Source organism: Callospermophilus lateralis, chromosome 18 (genome assembly GCF_048772815.1).
Source record: "Callospermophilus lateralis isolate mCalLat2 chromosome 18, mCalLat2.hap1, whole genome shotgun sequence".
Taxonomy (NCBI): Eukaryota; Metazoa; Chordata; class Mammalia; order Rodentia; family Sciuridae; genus Callospermophilus; species Callospermophilus lateralis.
Genome location: NC_135322.1, coordinates 32,544,763 through 32,562,976, shown reverse-complemented (window position 1 = coordinate 32,562,976; position 18,214 = coordinate 32,544,763). Strand labels below are relative to the sequence as shown.

Below are 18,214 nucleotides of genomic sequence, written 5' to 3'. Positions count from 1 at the left end.
CAGTGGTTAAGTGCCCCTGGGCTCAAGGTTCAATCCCCAGTACCAAAAAAAGAGCGAGAGAGAGAGAGAGAGAGAGAGAGAGGAGAAGAAAAAAGAAAAAAGTTTTTAAAAGAAAGGAGATAAACAGGCCCTCATGACTGAGATGTTTATGGCTAGTTTAGCTTCAGGCACAGCTGGGTCCGAATGTCAAAAGCTGTTGCCATTCATCAGTGTCCCTATTTAGGCTCTGCTTTCTTCCATGTCCACCTCTCTCCCAGATGGGTTATTCTTCTCTGCTGCTACATTAGACTCCCAGTAACTCCAATTGCATGTCTACATCTTCCAGGGGAAAGAGGATTTTTTCAGGGGCCACTATTGCCAGCAAAAGTTCACTTATTAGGCACCTGTGATATGCCAGGCACTGGGTTGAGAAACGGGTAATGACTGGAGGCTTCATGAGGGCATTTGGGCTGTAAAGGAACATTTTTCATTAGCCCCACCAGCCCCTCCCAGAACCTGACTTTGTTACAGGAGGACCCTGTCATCTTGAGAGTGACAGGGACTCATCAGGTATTCCTGGGTAATAGAACCTTTTCTAAGAGGAAGAAGTCACAGCTTGCAAATGGTACCATACCTGTTTCTCCCACCTCAAGGAGCCCACCATCTAGATGAGATAAAAATGAAAAGAAGGTCACAAACATGTTGGTCCCAGGCATAGTTTATTTGGTCCATTGGTATTTTTTTTCTTTTGACAATATTGAGAAGACAGAACATTTCTCATTCAGAGCCACATTTTTGACTTCTCCTAAACCTATCAGGTATAGCAGTACTGAGCCCATATGCCTCCGTGGCACAGTGAGTAAGAACTGAAAATGGGACTTGCCTATTCCTTACATTCCCTATTGCCTTACACCCAGACCACTTTACCCATGAATTTTACTTGCTGAGGGAGTCTAAGTGCTAAAGAGTACAAACAAGAGGCTAAGGGCATATAAAAGAAGAAGAAATGAATTCCCTGGGTGGATGGAAAAGGAGAAATCAAAAAAAGAGATTCCAAGAAGAGATCAAATTTGAGCCAGGCCTAAATGATAAGCAGAATTTTAAACACAGAAGTCCCGTCAATGCGTAAGATGAATTTTCCCACTAGTGTTGGGAAGGGGTTTACCAAGGTGAGTGAAGGAGATGGAGAAAGACACAGGCAGAATGTTCCACTGATGCTCTGGGACCTCAGCCTGCACAGCTCACACCACGATGCACAAGCAAGACGAAGGACCAGGTGACTGAATTCTGCAGCACACCTAACACACTCCACCAGCCTCGCTACAATGGTTAATTTGAATTGTCAACTTGATTGGATTAAGAGATGCCCAAAATTAAGGGGTTTCTGGGTGTGTCAGTGAGGGTGTGTCTAGGAATGATCGGCATGTGGAATAGCCAACTGAAGTGGAGACCCTCCCTAAGTATGGGCAGCACCATCCAATAGGATAGTGGCTTGGATGGAATAAAAGTTGGAAGAACAAGGAAACAGCAGCAGATGGAAGCTTGATTCTTCTTGAACCTGTTCTTGATTGCTGCTCTGATCGCCTGAGGATAACAGAATCTTGCTTCTTCATTCTTCCAAAGTGGACTCTGCCAGTGATCCTCCAAGAAGCCTTGAGTCTTGGACTAGGGTAGCACCATTGGTCCCTTTTGTTCTGGGCTTCAGCCTCTTGGACTGTGCTGCTACTGGTTCTTCCAGCTCTCTAGCCTGCAGAAGGCCATTGTGGACTATCCAGCTGCTGGTCATGTAAGCCAACCTACTAAGTCCCCTTTTTATAATCATACTTCCTGTTAATTCTGTCCCTAATACACTCACTGAGGCCTCAGGACAGGCATGGGAGCTCGTGGGTCCAGCACTGCAGTGGAGCAGCAGGCCAACCCACCCTGTGGACCTCAGGCTAGGCGCCAGGCTGGAAGCTGTGCTCCAAACTCAGCGTCACCTCATAATTGTGACCACAACCTTGCCAGGCCTCATGGGTGACACCCTCTCTGCTAAGGTCAGGGCCTCTTGCTGCTTCTTCCAACTTCTTTCCTTGGCTATCTCTTGAACCTTCAATGCTCAGTCACTTGATCCTGGCCATCAGCCTCTTCTCAGAACAGGGAGAAGTCCCCTAGTTGATTCTGAGTTCCCAGGGCTCTGTATTACCCTCCTTGGGCTGGGGCCACTGAGATGGACAGAAGGAAGACAGGAAGTGAATAACAATATGTCCAGCTACTCTTTAAAGGTGCTATAATCATCCCAACTTTCCAAAGAAGAAAATTGAAGCTCAGAGAAATTGATGACTCCCATTTCATCCCCCATCTATTGAGAATCACTTACGAGTCTTCCAGGATTTTATGGAATTTAGAAATCATATATGAAGGGCTGGCCTGGTGCCTTGAATGCATTCATTTGTTTAAATAATTAGTGGACATCTGCTACACCCCAGGCAAGGTGCTTGGCACACGGTGACATCATTCAACAAAGTAGGCATGTTTCCTGCCATAGCAATTGTGTGTGCACATACGCTTGTGTGAGTGTCAGGGTTGGAAAATTGGGGGAGAATAAGTAACCACATACAGCCAGTGAGCAATTGGACATCAGGGGCTTTCGGGGTGGCAGCTCACCAGAGAGATGAAGATCTTCAAGTTCCAGAAGGGAATGCCATCTCAACATGAGACTTACAAAACAAAGATATTCAGTGGGACATCTATTCTGGACCCAAAAACTGTGCCTGGGTGAAAGGAAGAGGGGCAAGGAGTCTGGGTGAGGCAGACCTTTCCCCATTGTGCTAAAGGGGTTGTATTTCATCCTAAGGGCTCTCTGAAGTTAAGTGAGGTGGGGAGAAGAGAGGTGGAGAAGTTAAGTGAGGTGGAGAGAGATGGGGAGTTCTGTGCAACAACCTTGCAAGTGGTCTTTTGCCCCACCCCCACAGCTTATCTCAATTTAGCAGGCAAAGCAATCCTGGTAAAAATGTCCGTCAGATCATGTTAGCCCTCTGCTCAGTACTGTGCAATTGCTCTGCATGAAAGCCAAACTCCTCACCAGGCCCTGTGACCTGGTGACCTGACCTGTCACCTCCCTGCTCTTGTTGGATAACACCCCCCACCCCCAAACCCTACTGGTAGGAAGACTCCAGCCACACTGACCTCGCTGTTCCCAGAATGTCGTGCCTCCCTGGAGGCTCCCCTCCAGCTGATACCTCTGCCTGGGATTCTCTTTCTTCTCCCCTCATCACCTTCACATCATTTTTTAAACCTTCCCAGTAAAATTTAAGATTGAAAATTGGCCCCACAATACCTCTAATACCTGCCCCCTTTTATTTATGCTTTGCTTTGCTTTTTCTGTAACACATATCTTCTTACATATTGTCAAGCCTTCTAGCCAAACACCACCAGGAACACAGGTGTTATAAAACACGTTCACTTTATTACTGTTGGAACAAAGGAGATCATATTCCAGAGAGACCCCTGGGGCATCTCCTTCCTTACAATGCACTACTACACCTGTGTTCCTGGTGGTCTTTGGCCAGAGGCTGTTAACAAATACTATTTTTTGTGCTATTTTTTTTTTCTTGCTTCCTTCCTAGCTTCAAGGAGGTAGAGATGTTTTGATTAGTCTGTTAACTGACATATTCAAAGTCCCTTAGAGCCATGTCTAATGTACACTAGAAGCCCAATTTCTATTTATTGAAGGAATTGCTTATTAATCCACTTGTGAACATGGCTTGATTAGGGAAGGGATGAGTTACAGATGCCCTGAGAGGACTGATTTTGATAACAAGATGGGCAGATGTGTCATTCCCTGACATGAAGTAAACAAGGGTGGGCAGGTTTGCAGGATGGGTGGACTCAGAGAGGCGTTGGTTGATCAGCTTTATTTATTTACAGTCACAGAATCATTAGCCCATCAACCTGGATCAGCCTCACCCACAGCGAAAGCGATCACAATCCCTTTGGCCCCCCAAGGCAGGCCTAAGCCCCCAACTGACCTCCTCTGTACAGAACCAATAATATCATTATATCATATACAAAACACTGTGTTAGACATTGGACACAGACGGCCTTACCCAGTTAACATTCCTATGATTTTGAAGATGAGAAAACTGAGGTGCAGAGAGGAGAGATAAGGTTTCCATGGCTGAGCTGGAATCCGAGTACAGATTGATCAACTCCAGAATCTAGACCATTCACAACATGCAGCGGCCATGAAGCAGATGCCCCAAAAGGTGGGATTGAGGAGGTACCCAGCAAAGGTGACCTTGTGATGAAGCAAATGAAAGCTGTTTTTGTTTTTCTCTGTGAGGGGGGAGCTATTTGCAGCAAACTCTGCTCTGCATCTCATGGGGAACCCCAAAGGCTGCCCGAAGCCCTCACAGCCCGCCAAATCCCATTAAGGCCTGTCATGCCCCATGGAGTTGGCCCTGCTGAGTTACATAACAGGGAGGGAGTGGTGCCTCTGACAGGAGGCATCAACTGGAAAGGCCACAAAAATTAAAAAGGGAACCAAGCCCATCCTCACCCCCCACCACCTCCAAAGGAGAGCAGCAGAGGTCTGAAAACAGTGTTATTAACTACACCAGGCATGGGAGTTGCCATGGATACCACTAACCCAGCATGGTGCCTCCTCTGCCCTTAGTCCTGAAAGGCTTTGCTCTTGGTCCTGATTCAGGCTGACAAAAGAGAGGTTTTTCTCCCCCACTTCCCCAAAACAGGTCCTAAAAGTACAAAAGGCATTTGAAGACTCAGAGCTGGGATGGGGGGAGCTCCTTCCATTCCACGTCATGTTTTTGATAATTGTTTTCTTTCAAACTCTATTGTGCATCGAGTTAGCTGCATTCACATTAACATGATTTTTTTTTTTTTTTTTTTTTTGTATGAGGACAACTGTGCTCTTATAAAGCAGGGTCCATACTACGAGAAAAAATTAAGTGACTTGGAGGCGAGAAGAGAGCAAAATAATAGGCAAAGAAAGGAGTTCAAGTGTCTGTGTATCTGCCATTGTAAAGGATGGTCATTGGTGATCCCTAGAGGCATGTTAAAATTATAGAAGACTATACCGTAAAATGAGGCCTAAACTGTGTCCCTAAAGTGAAGCTCCCAGGTTTCTCCAATGCAAGAGCATTGAACAATCTCTGTGTCCCCAGGTGCTCAAAAAACAAAAAACAAAACAAACAAACAAACAAACAAAAAAACTGTGCCAGTCACATTCCCAATAAACATTTATCAGATAAACATATTTGAGTGCTGCTTTTAACTTTTCAAATACTCCTTAGATCATTTAAGCCTCACAATTACATGAAATCAACAGTACCACTCTCCAATCCAGGCCAAAATTAGTAATATAAATGATAATCAATTAAAAGTGGTACAGTAAAAACTCACTTAAATCTGCAACCCAAGGCAGATTGATGGGTGGAGAAAGGGATGATAGATGGAGAGATATGTGAACCAGCAAATAGAGCAGAACATCAATAGCAAAATTCCTGGGTTGGACAAATCTCAAAAGTGCTTTCATTCCCCCAAATTCTATGTCTTATATTGATTTCCTGAGCATTTCTCAGACATTTGTTATAAAATGAAGATAAGTTAACATTAGTCATCTAAAATCAATCCAAGATTAACCTTTGCAGCCACTGAGAATTGAGCCAGAGTTTATCACTCAGGAACCAGCATATCAGGTAGCAAGCACCGCTAGAACCTGGGGGCTTGACAGTACAAAGGTTTACCTCTTGCTCATGCTGTTTGTCCACAACAGGTTAGCTAGGGGCTTTGTGACAGCAACACCTTTGACGTTGTCATCTTTGTTGTTTTCTCTCAGAGCCCAGTTGACAGCAAGCCACTGGGCATCACCTGAGGCAAGGAAGAGACTGTCAAAGCATGAAACATGTTTAGGTTTCTTCACATTTCATTGGGTTAAAGGAAGTGACAAGAGCCAAAGGAAGGAAGCAGATGCTGCTGAGCAGGTACACGGTCCTGCAGGTGACTCTCAGGCTGACGTGCCTGTGTGTGCTCTTCTGTCCTTTCTCTCGTTTTTATTGTAAACAGCTCAGTCTCTGTGGGTTTTCTCCCCTATTTATGCAAAAACTACAATGCCCAGAAATTTGCCTCCTCTCTTTCTGACGTGATCAGTCCACATCTGCCATTGGTAATGATTGAACTTCTCATATCTGTGCCCTCTGAGAAGAGAAGCTCTTTTCTACATGTGATACCCTTATTTTGCCAGCTCAATGATGAAATCCAATGGAAAGCATTCAAAGTGGGTCTTCAAACCCGAGGAACAAATGACTTTGTGTGTCTGTGTGTGTGTGTGTGTGTGTGTGTGTGCGCGCGCGCCTGGTGGAGACTGAGGCTTAGCAGCATGGCCACCTCCTCTGGAAGCTCTCTCAACCTGACACTTTGCTACTGTCCCATCACAGCAGGGAGAAGGGGAAAGGCGAATCATTTAAGGACCCTGGGGCTCCTGTGAAATTTCTGCAAGACAGAGGTGATAATAAAAACTCAATGGAGTGGGACAAGTGGGAGGGAGAACTATTAGCAGGCTGACTAGAAGGGGAAAAGGGCTTAAAAGAAAGCCTGAGTTGTTTTCAAAGCAAAGATTTCATCTTCCCATTGGAGCAGCCCCACCCACCACCGTGTTCCTCCCCTCCACGGCGGCTGTCTTTGAGTCCACCTCTCGCAGTGATGTCTGAGGCCAAGTCCTCTCCCCAGAGGCTACAGAGCTAGATGATTCATGCTGTACAACCTAGTACATTCTAACACAGGCTTCTCTGAAAGGCAGCTTGGCTCTGAAGCTGTAAAGTACAAAGCCCTTCACAGCAACAGCCAAACAGGTACATAAATGAATCAATATTCCAGCACTCAGCACATTCGCGCATATGTACTACAGAAACATGCTGGCCCAGGCCCAATACCTGGGCTCCTAACTGTGCTAGTCAATATCACTCGTCAATTAAAAACTAAAAGGAGTTTTATCACTCCCCCTGACACCCCAGACTCCTGGCTCATAAAATGGATTTCAAGTCAGTGTAAATAGCCTGCTTTGCCCAGCAGCTGTGTTCCTGAAAAGTTTCTTATAAATCAAATCCTCTTTTAAAATGCATGAAACTCGCTGTTTAAAAGGAGTGCTGTGATTAATCCTTTTGTAAGGCAAAGAATCTTCCTATAATATAAAAACCACTACTACCTCCTATCCCCATCTAGATGCTCTCCCCCTGCTACCTGGTTCTTTCTCATTGTCACCTCTGCCTGCTCACTTCATTCTGTAAGGTCAGCTTTAGGCATAAATAACGTTATTAAGAGAGCTCACATCTTTGAGGCTTGAAAGCAAATCAAAGATCCATCTTTTTAACATGTATCTTACAAACATCCTAGAGCAGAGAGGGCTGCAGAATACATTTTACTTGTCTGCAGATACCACAATACACAATCACCAGAAATGCTGACAAGCTTCGCTATGAAAGACCCAGCTGATGGGCTCTGCGAGAGAGGCTCATCATCCCCCTCTTGAAACAAAATCGGAGACAGCATCTTGGAAGACAGGTGGAGATGTGGTTAAGGATGCTTTTATTTCCTCTCTCCAGCTCACCCTCCCCTTCCTGCTAGCAAAGACCGAAAAGTAGAAGGAATTGTGGAAAATTCCATCCTTAAAATGTCATGAACACTTTTGCTCAAGGATGAGGCCAAAGATTAGCCCAGTGTCTCTCCATCTCTAGTCATGTGGGGTTTGGTCACATCTGTGTAATAGCTGTCGTTATTATTTATTTCTTTTAGTTAAGTTGGCTCATTGATTTTTACTTAGCCTCATGAAAAGCAACCCATAACATTGAAGTTTTGAGATGCAGTTGTAATTTTTCTAGACCCTGTTAAAATGCATTTGTATCTATTTTAAAATGTAGGTTAATCCAAGTGCCAACTAAAGTCATCCTGTGAGCCACTATTGATAAGCATACCTTACTTGGCCAACACTAGATGAGGTGGCCTCAGCAAATCTAATTGAGCCATGACAGTCTCAGTTCCCACTTGGATGGATGACTGAACTCTCCTATAGGAGCAGAAGCATCCAACATAACACTTTGGATGGGCTCAGTAGGATGGATGAGATTGGCTCTGACAGAGGGAGTGAAGGAATGCATTTAGGGAGGGTATACAGCCAGGTGCAAAGATTCAGGGGCCTGTGGCAGGAAGCAAGTGGTCAGAAGGGGAACATGCTGTGTGGCAGGAGAGGTAGAAATTTCTAAGCTCCAAGAGGAGGGTTTTTTTTGTAGACTTAGTGAGAACAATTTTAAAAATCATCTATTTTGCAGCATGTAACAGGATTTCCTTTCCTTTTATGGATGCATATGATTCTATTATATGTTGTTATGGATTGAATTGTGTCTCCTCAAAAAATAATTTTTAGAAATCCTAACTCCTAATGCTTTTGGAGACAGAGCCCTTGAAGAGGTAATTAAGGTTAAATGAGATCATAAGGGAGGGGTCCTAATCCAATACCTAGGACTCTTATTAGAAGAAGAGGCTATAGCAGGGAGATTCAAAGAGAGAAGACAGGGTGAGAGCACAGCAAGAAGGCAGCACTCTGAGAGCCAAAGAGGGAAGGAGAAGCCAGTCCTGCCAGCACCGAGATCTTGGATCTCCAGCCTCCAGAACAGTAAGGAAATAGATGAACATGAGCACACAAAAATCTCTTCAAAACTCTACTTTCAATCCTTTTGGCTGTGAATGCAGAAATGGAATTACTGGATTCTATGTTAATTTTATTTCAATTATTTTTGAGAAAACTCAAAAAGAAGATGCACCAAACTTATATTTTTTATAGTTTTAATTGGAGCTTCAATGCATAGGCACACTTAATTAAGTCACTGGCCATGTGATTGAACACAATTTCCAGCCCTCTTCCTCTCCCAGGAATTTGATCTGAGCCAAAATCCCAACTCTTGAATCACCAGCTTGGTGATTCAGCCCTCATCCTGAAGCAATTAGGGTACACCACTGAGTCACCTTATTAGCATAACAAAGGTACTCCAATCTAACGTTCTTATCAAATTTTCCATAGTTGCTGCACCATTTTTAATTCCACCAACAGTGCGTAAGATCTCCTATTTCTCCACATCCTCACCCACATTTATTATTTTCAGTGTTTTTAAAGTAATTATGTTAACAGATGTGAAGTAGTATCTCACTGTAGCTTTTATTTCCTTTTTCTTAATGGTCAGTGTAATTAAGCATCTTTTCCTATGCTTACTGACTGCATGTAAATCTTTGGACATTCCATCTATTCAAGTCCTTTGCCTGTTTTTGAATTATTGTTTGGTTTTGGTTGCTGAGTTTTAGGGGTTCTCTCTATATTCTGAATATTAATCTACATTCAGATATATGATTTGGAAATGTATCAATCAGGGTTCTCTAGAGGGACAGAATCAACAGGAAGTATGATTACAAAAGGAATTTATTAGATTGGTTTATACAATCAGAAGCTGGATAGACCACAGTGGCAGTCTGCAAGCTGGAGAGCTGGAGGAACAAGTAGCTGCACATTACAAGAGGCTGTAGCTCCAGAATTAAGAGGGATCAAGGATGCAACCCCAGTCTAAGACCAAAGGCTTCTGGAAACTCCCTGGAGAATCACTGGCAGAGTCCACTTTGGAAGAGTGAAGGAGCAAGAGGCTGATATCTTCAGGCAATTTGAAGCAGCAGTCAAGAACCTATTCAAGAAGAATGAGCTTGAGTATGTTGTTGCTTCCTTGTTCTTCCATCTTTATTCCAACCAAGCCACCATCCTATTGGATGGTACTACCCATGCTTAGGGAGGGTATCCACTTCAGTTGGCTATGCTACATGTCAATCATTCCTAGACACACCCTTGTCGACACACCCAGAAACCTCTTAATCTTTGGCATTTCTTAATCCGGTCAAGTTGACAATTCAAAATAACCCTTACAGGAAATATTTCTCCCATTCTCTTGATTGCTTTTTAAAAATTCTGTTTGTTATATTTTGATGCACAGATTTTTTTTCCAGTTTTTTTTTGTGTATTGCTTCCTTTGTCACCTGTGCTTTTGGTATCTCATCCAAGAAATCATTGCCAAGTTTAATGTGAAGTTTTATGCCCTCGTTTTTTTTTTTTTTTTTTTCTAAAAGCTTATTTTTTTGGTCTTACACTTAGGATTTTTAATTCATTCTGAATTAATGTTTGTATATGGTGTTAGGTAAATGACCAATTTCATTCTTTTTTATGTGGATATCTACTTTTCTCAACAAAGTTGACTGAAAAGACTGTTCTTTTCCCCATTGAGTGTTCTTGGCAAACTTTCAAAAATCACTTGACCACATATGCAGGGATTTATTTCTGAGCTTTCTATTTATTCCATTGGTTTACATAACTGCCTTTATACCAGTGCTACACTGTTTTGATTACTATAGTGTTATAGTAAGATCTAAAATCAGGAAGTGTAAGTCTTCAGCTGTGTTCATTTTCAAGATTGGCTAGTCATAGTCCCTTGATAATTCCATGTGAATATTAGGATAGGTTTTACACTTCTGCAAAAAAAAAAAGTCTTGAGGTTTGGAAAAAGATCACATTAAATCTATAGGTCACTTTCGGTAATATCAACATCTTAATATTAAATCTTCCAATCCATGAATATGGGGTGTATTTCTGTTTTATTCTATTGTCAGTAGAATTAGTCTTATGATTTCCTTTTCATATTATTCATTGTTAATATATTGTTCATTGTTAATGTTGACTTTGTGTCCTTTTACTTTCCTGAATTTATTTATTAATTTAACAGAGTTTTTGTGGAAACTTTGGAGTTTCCTACATGTAAGATTATACCATCTGCAATCAGAGATATTAGTAATTCTTCCTTTCCAAATTATCTAACTTGGAATTATCCAATTTGTTTTTGATTACCTTTTCTTGCTTATTGCTCTGACTAGAACTTGTAGGACTTTGTTGAATAGAAATGGTAAAAGTGGATATCTTTGTCTTGTTTCTGAGTTCAGAGGAAGAACTTTCAGTCTTTTGTAATGAAGTTTGAAATTAGCTGTGAATTTTTTTGAAGTAGTTTCCTTTTTCATCTAGTTTTATGAGTATGATTTATAACTATTCTTATGCTTTTGTCTTTAAAAATATAAACAAGAATTAAAAGTTGATTTGTGCACCAAAATTACCTTAATACAGGTTTGTCAATTTGTTTAACTTTACCAGAAAACTTTATATTTTCATATGGCTTCACGTTGCTAAGTAGTTAGCATCCTTTGGTTTCAACTTGGAGAACTCCCATTAGTGCTTCTTGTAGGACAAGTCTAGAGGTAATGAACTCTTTCAGCTCTTGTTTATCAGGGAAAGTTTTCATTTCTCCTTCATTTTTGAAGGACATCCTTGCCATATGGATTATTCTCGGTTGACAGTTTTTCTTCTTTCAGCAATTTTGAAGATATCATCCCACTACCTTCTGGCCTGTAGTTTCTGCTGAGAAATCTGCTGATAATATTACAGAAGGCTCCTTGTATGTTCTGAGGTTTTCTCTAATGCTCCTGTCAAGATTCTCCATGTGGGTCTTTTTTTTTTTTTTTTCAAATATTTTTGATCGTTGATGGACACAATACCTTTATTTAATTTATTTATTTTTATGTGGTGCTGAAGATCAAACCCAGTGCCTCACATGTGCCAGGCAAGCTCTCTGCCACAGAGCTACAGCCCCCAGCCCTCCACGAAGGTCTTTTAGATTTAGCCTAGTTGAACTTCTTAAATCTCTATAGCCCTTTCTTTCTTCAACTCCGGGGAAATTTTAGCTATTATTTTTTCAAATAAATTTCTCCTCTTTCTCTTTCTCTTCTCCTTCTAGAACTCCCATGATTCCTAATTGGACCACTTGATAGTCTCCTGTGAGTTCTCTTCATTTTTCTTCATTCTTTATTCTTTTGATCTTCTGATTGATAAATTCAAATGACTTACCCTCAAACTTAGTAATCCTTTGTTCACTTGATTAAATCTGATAATGAACCCCTTAAATTCAATTATTATATTTTTCAACTCCAGAATTTGTTTGGTTCTTTTTTATAGTTTTCTTTGTTGCTATTCTTAGCCTATTCATGCATCATTTTCCTAATTTCATTGCTATTCTCTTTTATCTAACTGAGCATCTTGGGGGGGTTACTGGGAATTGATACCAGGGGCACTTTACCACTGAGTTACAGTCCCACTCTTTTTATTCTTTTGAGACAGGGTTTTGATAAGTTGCTGAAAGTCTTTCCAAGGCTGACCTCGAACATCCTGTCTCAGCTTCTGGAGTCACTGGGATTACAGGAGTGTACCACTGAAACTGTCCCCAACTGAGCTGTTATGGGCCAGGCTACATGGGCAATGACCAGACGGACTCGGTTTTACCCTGAGACTCCATATCATATAAGAAATGCTTCTTCCCTGGAAAAGCCCCACCTGTGAACCCATTAATAATTACCTAGCACAACACACTTGGCAACACAAAATAGCAATTCTTATACAATGTAAAATTGTTCTCTTTGGTTTCCATTTCTCTTGGGCAATGTACCTCATTGGAGATTGATTTTCTAGACGTTAGTAACCATTCTCTAACTTGTACTGAAATGGGGTCATTTTGACCCACTTCCCTTCTGCTTGCTTGCTGCCATGCCAACCTGGAAAATCCCATGGGAAATACCAATGTACCCATTGCATTGTCTCACTATCTGCCCAATTCAGCTTCTGTACCTGCTTGCTTGCAGCTACATCAACTCAGATGTGGATTTTGCAGTTTTTGCCTTTAAATATACTAAAATGCTCAGGCTCGGGGCTGTTCCTTGCAGAGACACTGGTCGGAGGAGTCACTGGTCGGCCAGCTAAAGACTCTTCAATTTGTGCAAAACTGGGACTTGGTGTGTTTTTTTGAGCAACCTGCCCCATAATAGAGGATCTTTTTTTTTTCTTGCCACGTTTTTTTTATTGGTGCATTATAGTTGTACATACTGATGGTATTTGTTGTTACATATTCTTGCGTGCACACAATACACAATATAACAACATAATTTGACCAATATCACTCCCTTGCACTTCCCCCCTCCATCCCTATCTTCCACCCTAAGGCCTTTTTCTCTACTGATCTCCCCTTGCTTTTCATGCATTCACCCCTCACCCGTCTTTTCCTTTTTCCTCTCTAGCTTTGCATATGAGAAAAGAACATATTACCCTTTTTCCTCTCTAGCTTTGCATATGAGAAAAGAACATATTACCCTCAACCGTTGGAATTTGACTTTTTTCACTTAATATAATGGCCTCTAGTTCCATCCATTTTCCGGCAAATGACATAATTTAATTTTTCTTTATGACTGAATAAAACTCCATTGTGTATATATACCACATTTTCTTTAACCACTCATCCATTAGCAGACACCTAGGCTAGTTCTATAGTTTAGCTACTGTGAATTGTGCTGCTAAAAACATGGATATGAATGTATCACTGTAGTATGATTAGTTTAACTCTTTAAGATAAATACAGAGGAGTGGTATATCTGGGTCATATGGTAGTTCCATGCCTAGTCTTTTAAGGCATCCCATACTGATTTCCTCAGTGGTTAAATTAATTTACAATCCCACCAATAGTGTAAAAGTTTTCCTTTTCTCCATATCCTCTCTAGCATTTACTATCTTTTGTATTCTTGATGACTGCCATTCTGATTGCTGTGAGATAAAATCTCAGTGTAGTTTTGATTTGCATTTCCCTAATTGTTATTATATTGAACATTTTTTCACATACTTTTTGGCCATTTGTATTTCTTCTTTTGAAAAGTGTTTGTTTAATTAATTTGCCCATTTATTAATTGGGTTATTTGATTTTTTGGTGTAAAGTTTTTAGAGTTCTTTATATATTCTAGATATTAATCCTCTGTGAGAGAGTAGCTAGCAAAGATTTTCTCCCATTCTGTAGACTCTATTTTCTGTTTCTTTTTTTTCTGTGCAGAAGCTTTTTAATTTGATGATATCCCACTTACAAACTCTTGGCATTGTTTCCTGAGCTTTAGGGGTACTATTGAGAAAGACATTGCCTGTGCCTATGTGCTGGAGTGTTGACCCTATGTTTTCTTCTAGGAGTTGCATAGTTTCTGGTCTAATTTCAAAGTCTTTGATTCATTTTGAGTTGATTTTTGTGCATGGTGAGAAATATGTTTAGTTTAGTTTCATCCTTCTACATATGGATAACCAGTTTTCCCAGCACCATCTGTTTAAAAGGATGTATTTGTTTCCAATAGATGTTTTGGGCACCTTTGTCAAGGATGAGGTGACTGTAGGTTTATCTCTGTGTCTTTTATTCTGTACCATTGGTCTATGTGTCTGTTTTTAGGCCAGTACCATGCAGATTTTGTTACTTCAGCTCTGTAGTATAACTTGAAGTCAGGTATTGTGATTCCTTGAGCATTGCTTTTTTGAATTATAATCGCTCTAGCTATTCTTGGACTTTTACTCTTGCAAATAAATTTAGGACTGTTTTTTTTTTCAGTTCTCTGAAGACTCTGACTGAGCATTTTTAAAACAATCAACAGTTATTTTAAACTGTCAGTAATCTGGAGATTTGCAGGTCTTTAGGGTCAGTTTCTGTTGACATATTGTTTCTTTGAGTGAGCCATATTTCCTTGTTTCTTTGTATGCCTTGTGGTCTTTTATTAAATAAATAGCCCTCTCCCACAGACTTTATGGACTGGCTTCATGCAGGAAAAGATCTTTACTGATCAGATGGTTAGAAGTTATTGGACCTCTCAAACATTTCTTAAGCATGCATCTTCTCTGGGCTTGTGAATATGTTTTTCACCCCAATATTTTTGACTGATTTTAGTGATTTTTAATTTTTGTAAAGGCTTGTCTCTACTTCTTCTTGGGAATTTTCAGATTCTATTTCTATTCTATTTCTTTTACCCATAATCTCTTGCTTCTCTGATGGCTGTCTATGGAACTGCAAACTCCTGCTATTAAAATGCCACAGTTCTTGCCTCTATTTTCAGTATGACCTCCAATCTGGTATTATCTATAAACCATAAAAGAAACATTTGATAAAACTGGACTCCATAAAAATTTAGAACTTCTGCTGTTCAAAAAAAAATTCTGTTAACCGGAAGAATCATTCAAGACGGTGAATTTTATGTTTTATATATTTTAACACAATAAAAACTTACAGGACAAGAAAAAAGACAAGTCAAGTCATAGACTAAGAGAATATGTGCAAGACAAATATGAGCTGAAGGACTTTTTTTTCAGAACATAAATAAAACCTCTCAAAAGTCAATAATAAAGAAACATAGAACTCAAAGAAATATAAAATATTTGAACAAATAATTCACTAAGAAGATAAATGGAAAGCAAGTAAACATATGAAAAGATAACCAATATCTTCAAGGAAATACAAACAAAAACCACAATGAGATACCACTACATATTTATTAAAATGGTAGAATTTTTTAAAAGAACGAGGAATAAAGGGAATGCAAAGTAATTTAATCAATTTGGAAAACAGCTACTTTGATATTAAACAAATTCTTTAATATCACCTATCTTATAACCCAGTACATCCATTCTTAGAAAAATTAAAATGCATGGTTTAAATAAAAATGTACACATAAATGTTTATACTGACTATATTCATAAACATCAAAAACTTGAAATAACCCAAAAGTTTTTCAATAGGTAAATGGAGAACCATTGATAAAATGAAATGATGACTTGTTCCTACAATATAGGTCAATCTCAAGTGCATTGTTCTAAGTGAACAAAAGCCAGACTCAAAGGAAATAGAATTCTCTTTCCATGATTCCATTTATATGACACAAACAGGCCAGTATTTTCTGTGCCTGGGTTTGTGGAGGGTTATCTATGAAGTGGCATTTTGATGGTTATATGACTATATGCATTGGTCAAAACTCATAGAATTATACACTAAAAATGGTGAATTTTACTTTATGTAAATTATACCTCAGTAAACCTGACACACACACACACACATACACACACACATACACACACACACACACACACACACACACCATACATATAGACATTTACACATGTTAGAATTTTTTTACATCCTTGCCAGGACTTAGTAATATTGTTTTTAAAATTCTAGTTATTCTAATAAGTTTTCATTTTCCTAAGTACCAATGACATGGATCATGTTTTTACATGCTTATACAGCTGCTTCTCAACTTACTATAGGTTGTATACCAACAAGCTAAAAATGTAATAAGTCAAAGATGCTTTTAATACACTTAACCAACCAAACATCATAGCTTAGTAACATGCAATACACTGTGGACTTCTGATTGTTTGCCCTCATGATTATATGATGGAATGGGAGCTGCAGCTCACTCATACTGCCCAGCATCATGAGAAAGTTCCATACTATATATTGCTAGCCTTGGGGGAAAAAAAATATATCCAAAATAAGTATCACTTTTGCACCATTATACAGTTGAAAAATCATAGGTTGAGTCATGATGGTCAAGGACTCATCGACCTATATGCTTATGTGCCTCATAGAACTGTCATATGTAGTCCCTAGTGTGTGGAAACACTCAACAAATTGTATTGGATATTTGGATATGTCAGGTGGTCTCAATCTGGGCGACTGGTCATGGCAGCCTGCATTGTAAGGGTTATGGAGACACAGTAGGCCTGACCTGAAACTTCCTGGCTACCAGGGTGCTGCTCCCTGTGCCAGCCTCTGTTGCTTACTGTTCTCAACTCCTGACTTCATTCTTCCAAGAGGAAGAACAAGCCCTACAAAATTTCATACAGAAAGAAAAAGGAGAAAAATGCTCCCATTCCAGAGTTCTATGCTGGAAGTTTCTTTGTGATAGTACAGGTGACCATGTTCCAGTGGAAAAACCAACCAGTTTCTGGAGATTTGCTTCCAGAGATCGGGAGAAGGACTTGGAGCTACTTTTATCCTTATAAATATTATTGAATAGCAAGGTGTTGTAATTTGCTTTGAACTTTATGAGGCTTGAATCTACTAGATCCAAGTGGTCACATTAGAGAAATGACTGAATGGTAGCTTGCTATACTTACAAGATGCCCTGCCTGGGTTTAAATATGAAGCCAGGAGCCAAGAACTTCCTGTTAATAAGCTGAAAATAAAAATGAAAGCTAAGCCCTGGTCCAAAAGCTGGAAATGTCCAGATTTTAATTTTAAAGGAATCAGATTTGATCTTTATTTAACCAAAGAACAAATAAAAGAAGCTCAGAAGTGGAGTCAGCCATGGCCTGGATTTGCTATGATGAAGGAATATGATACTTCGGAGCTGCAATAAGGGAAGAAATTGAAGCATCAAAAAGTCCTGATTCTGAGAATGAAGTTGGTTACATGCGGAGGATATATTGAATCTCAAAGGATTTATTTTAACACCAATTTAATTTCATTTATAAAACATAATCATTAAATGAGCTAAGCATTTCTTATAAAATTGTATATGAATTTGGAGCACATAGCAGTCAAGAAATTTTTCATAGAAAAGGCAACATTTGAGCTGAGACTATAAAGAAGACAGATGTTAGAGGTGTAAGAAATTGGGATGGTGTCATTAGAGTAGACAGGCTATGGGACTCCAGATCCAGAATCAAAATAGTATAAGGCCCACAGGAGAATACTGAGGTACATTTGAAAAATGTCAGGTGGTCAGTTACAGGAGAACTATGGACAGTAAATAGTGATAAACATAATAAATTTGGCTTATATGAGGGAAGTCTTAGAGGTTGAATTAAACATAGTGACTCTCTCCCAGAAGGTTTTCAAATAGTCTTTCATCTGAGAGTCTGTGAGCAGTAGCAATGCACCTTCAGAGCTTTGTTTTACACATGGAAAGAGATGAAAGGACACCTCTTGAGACCATTCCCTTGGGGAAATGTGTAACATTCTAAGAGGGATGATGGGGAATCTCTCAGGGGGAAAGGCCAGTACAGGGTATCAGAGCTCAGTGGGGATAAAAAGGGCACCCTCACAAAAGACGTCTTGACACAATGTGTTGGATCCCAGGAGGGATGCAGAAAGCTCCCCTGTGGTTTGGGGGTGGGGCTAGTTAGCATGAAGTGATAGCATTTAGGCTGTATTAGGTGCATATCCATATGGGCAACAGCCCAGCATACAGGGTCAGCCCCAGGTGAGTGAGGAGCCTGTCAGTAGGACACAGCAGGGCAGCAGCCTCGTGTGCCAGA

The 18,214-nt window shown here is 40.1% G+C and overlaps 1 pseudogene; it reads left to right on the top strand.

The window, feature by feature from the left end:
* The first annotated feature begins 1,100 nt into the window (after positions 1-1,100).
* On the top strand, positions 1,101-17,384 carry LOC143383211 (large ribosomal subunit protein bL19m pseudogene; annotated as a pseudogene).
* The last annotated feature ends 830 nt before the right edge of the window (positions 17,385-18,214 follow it).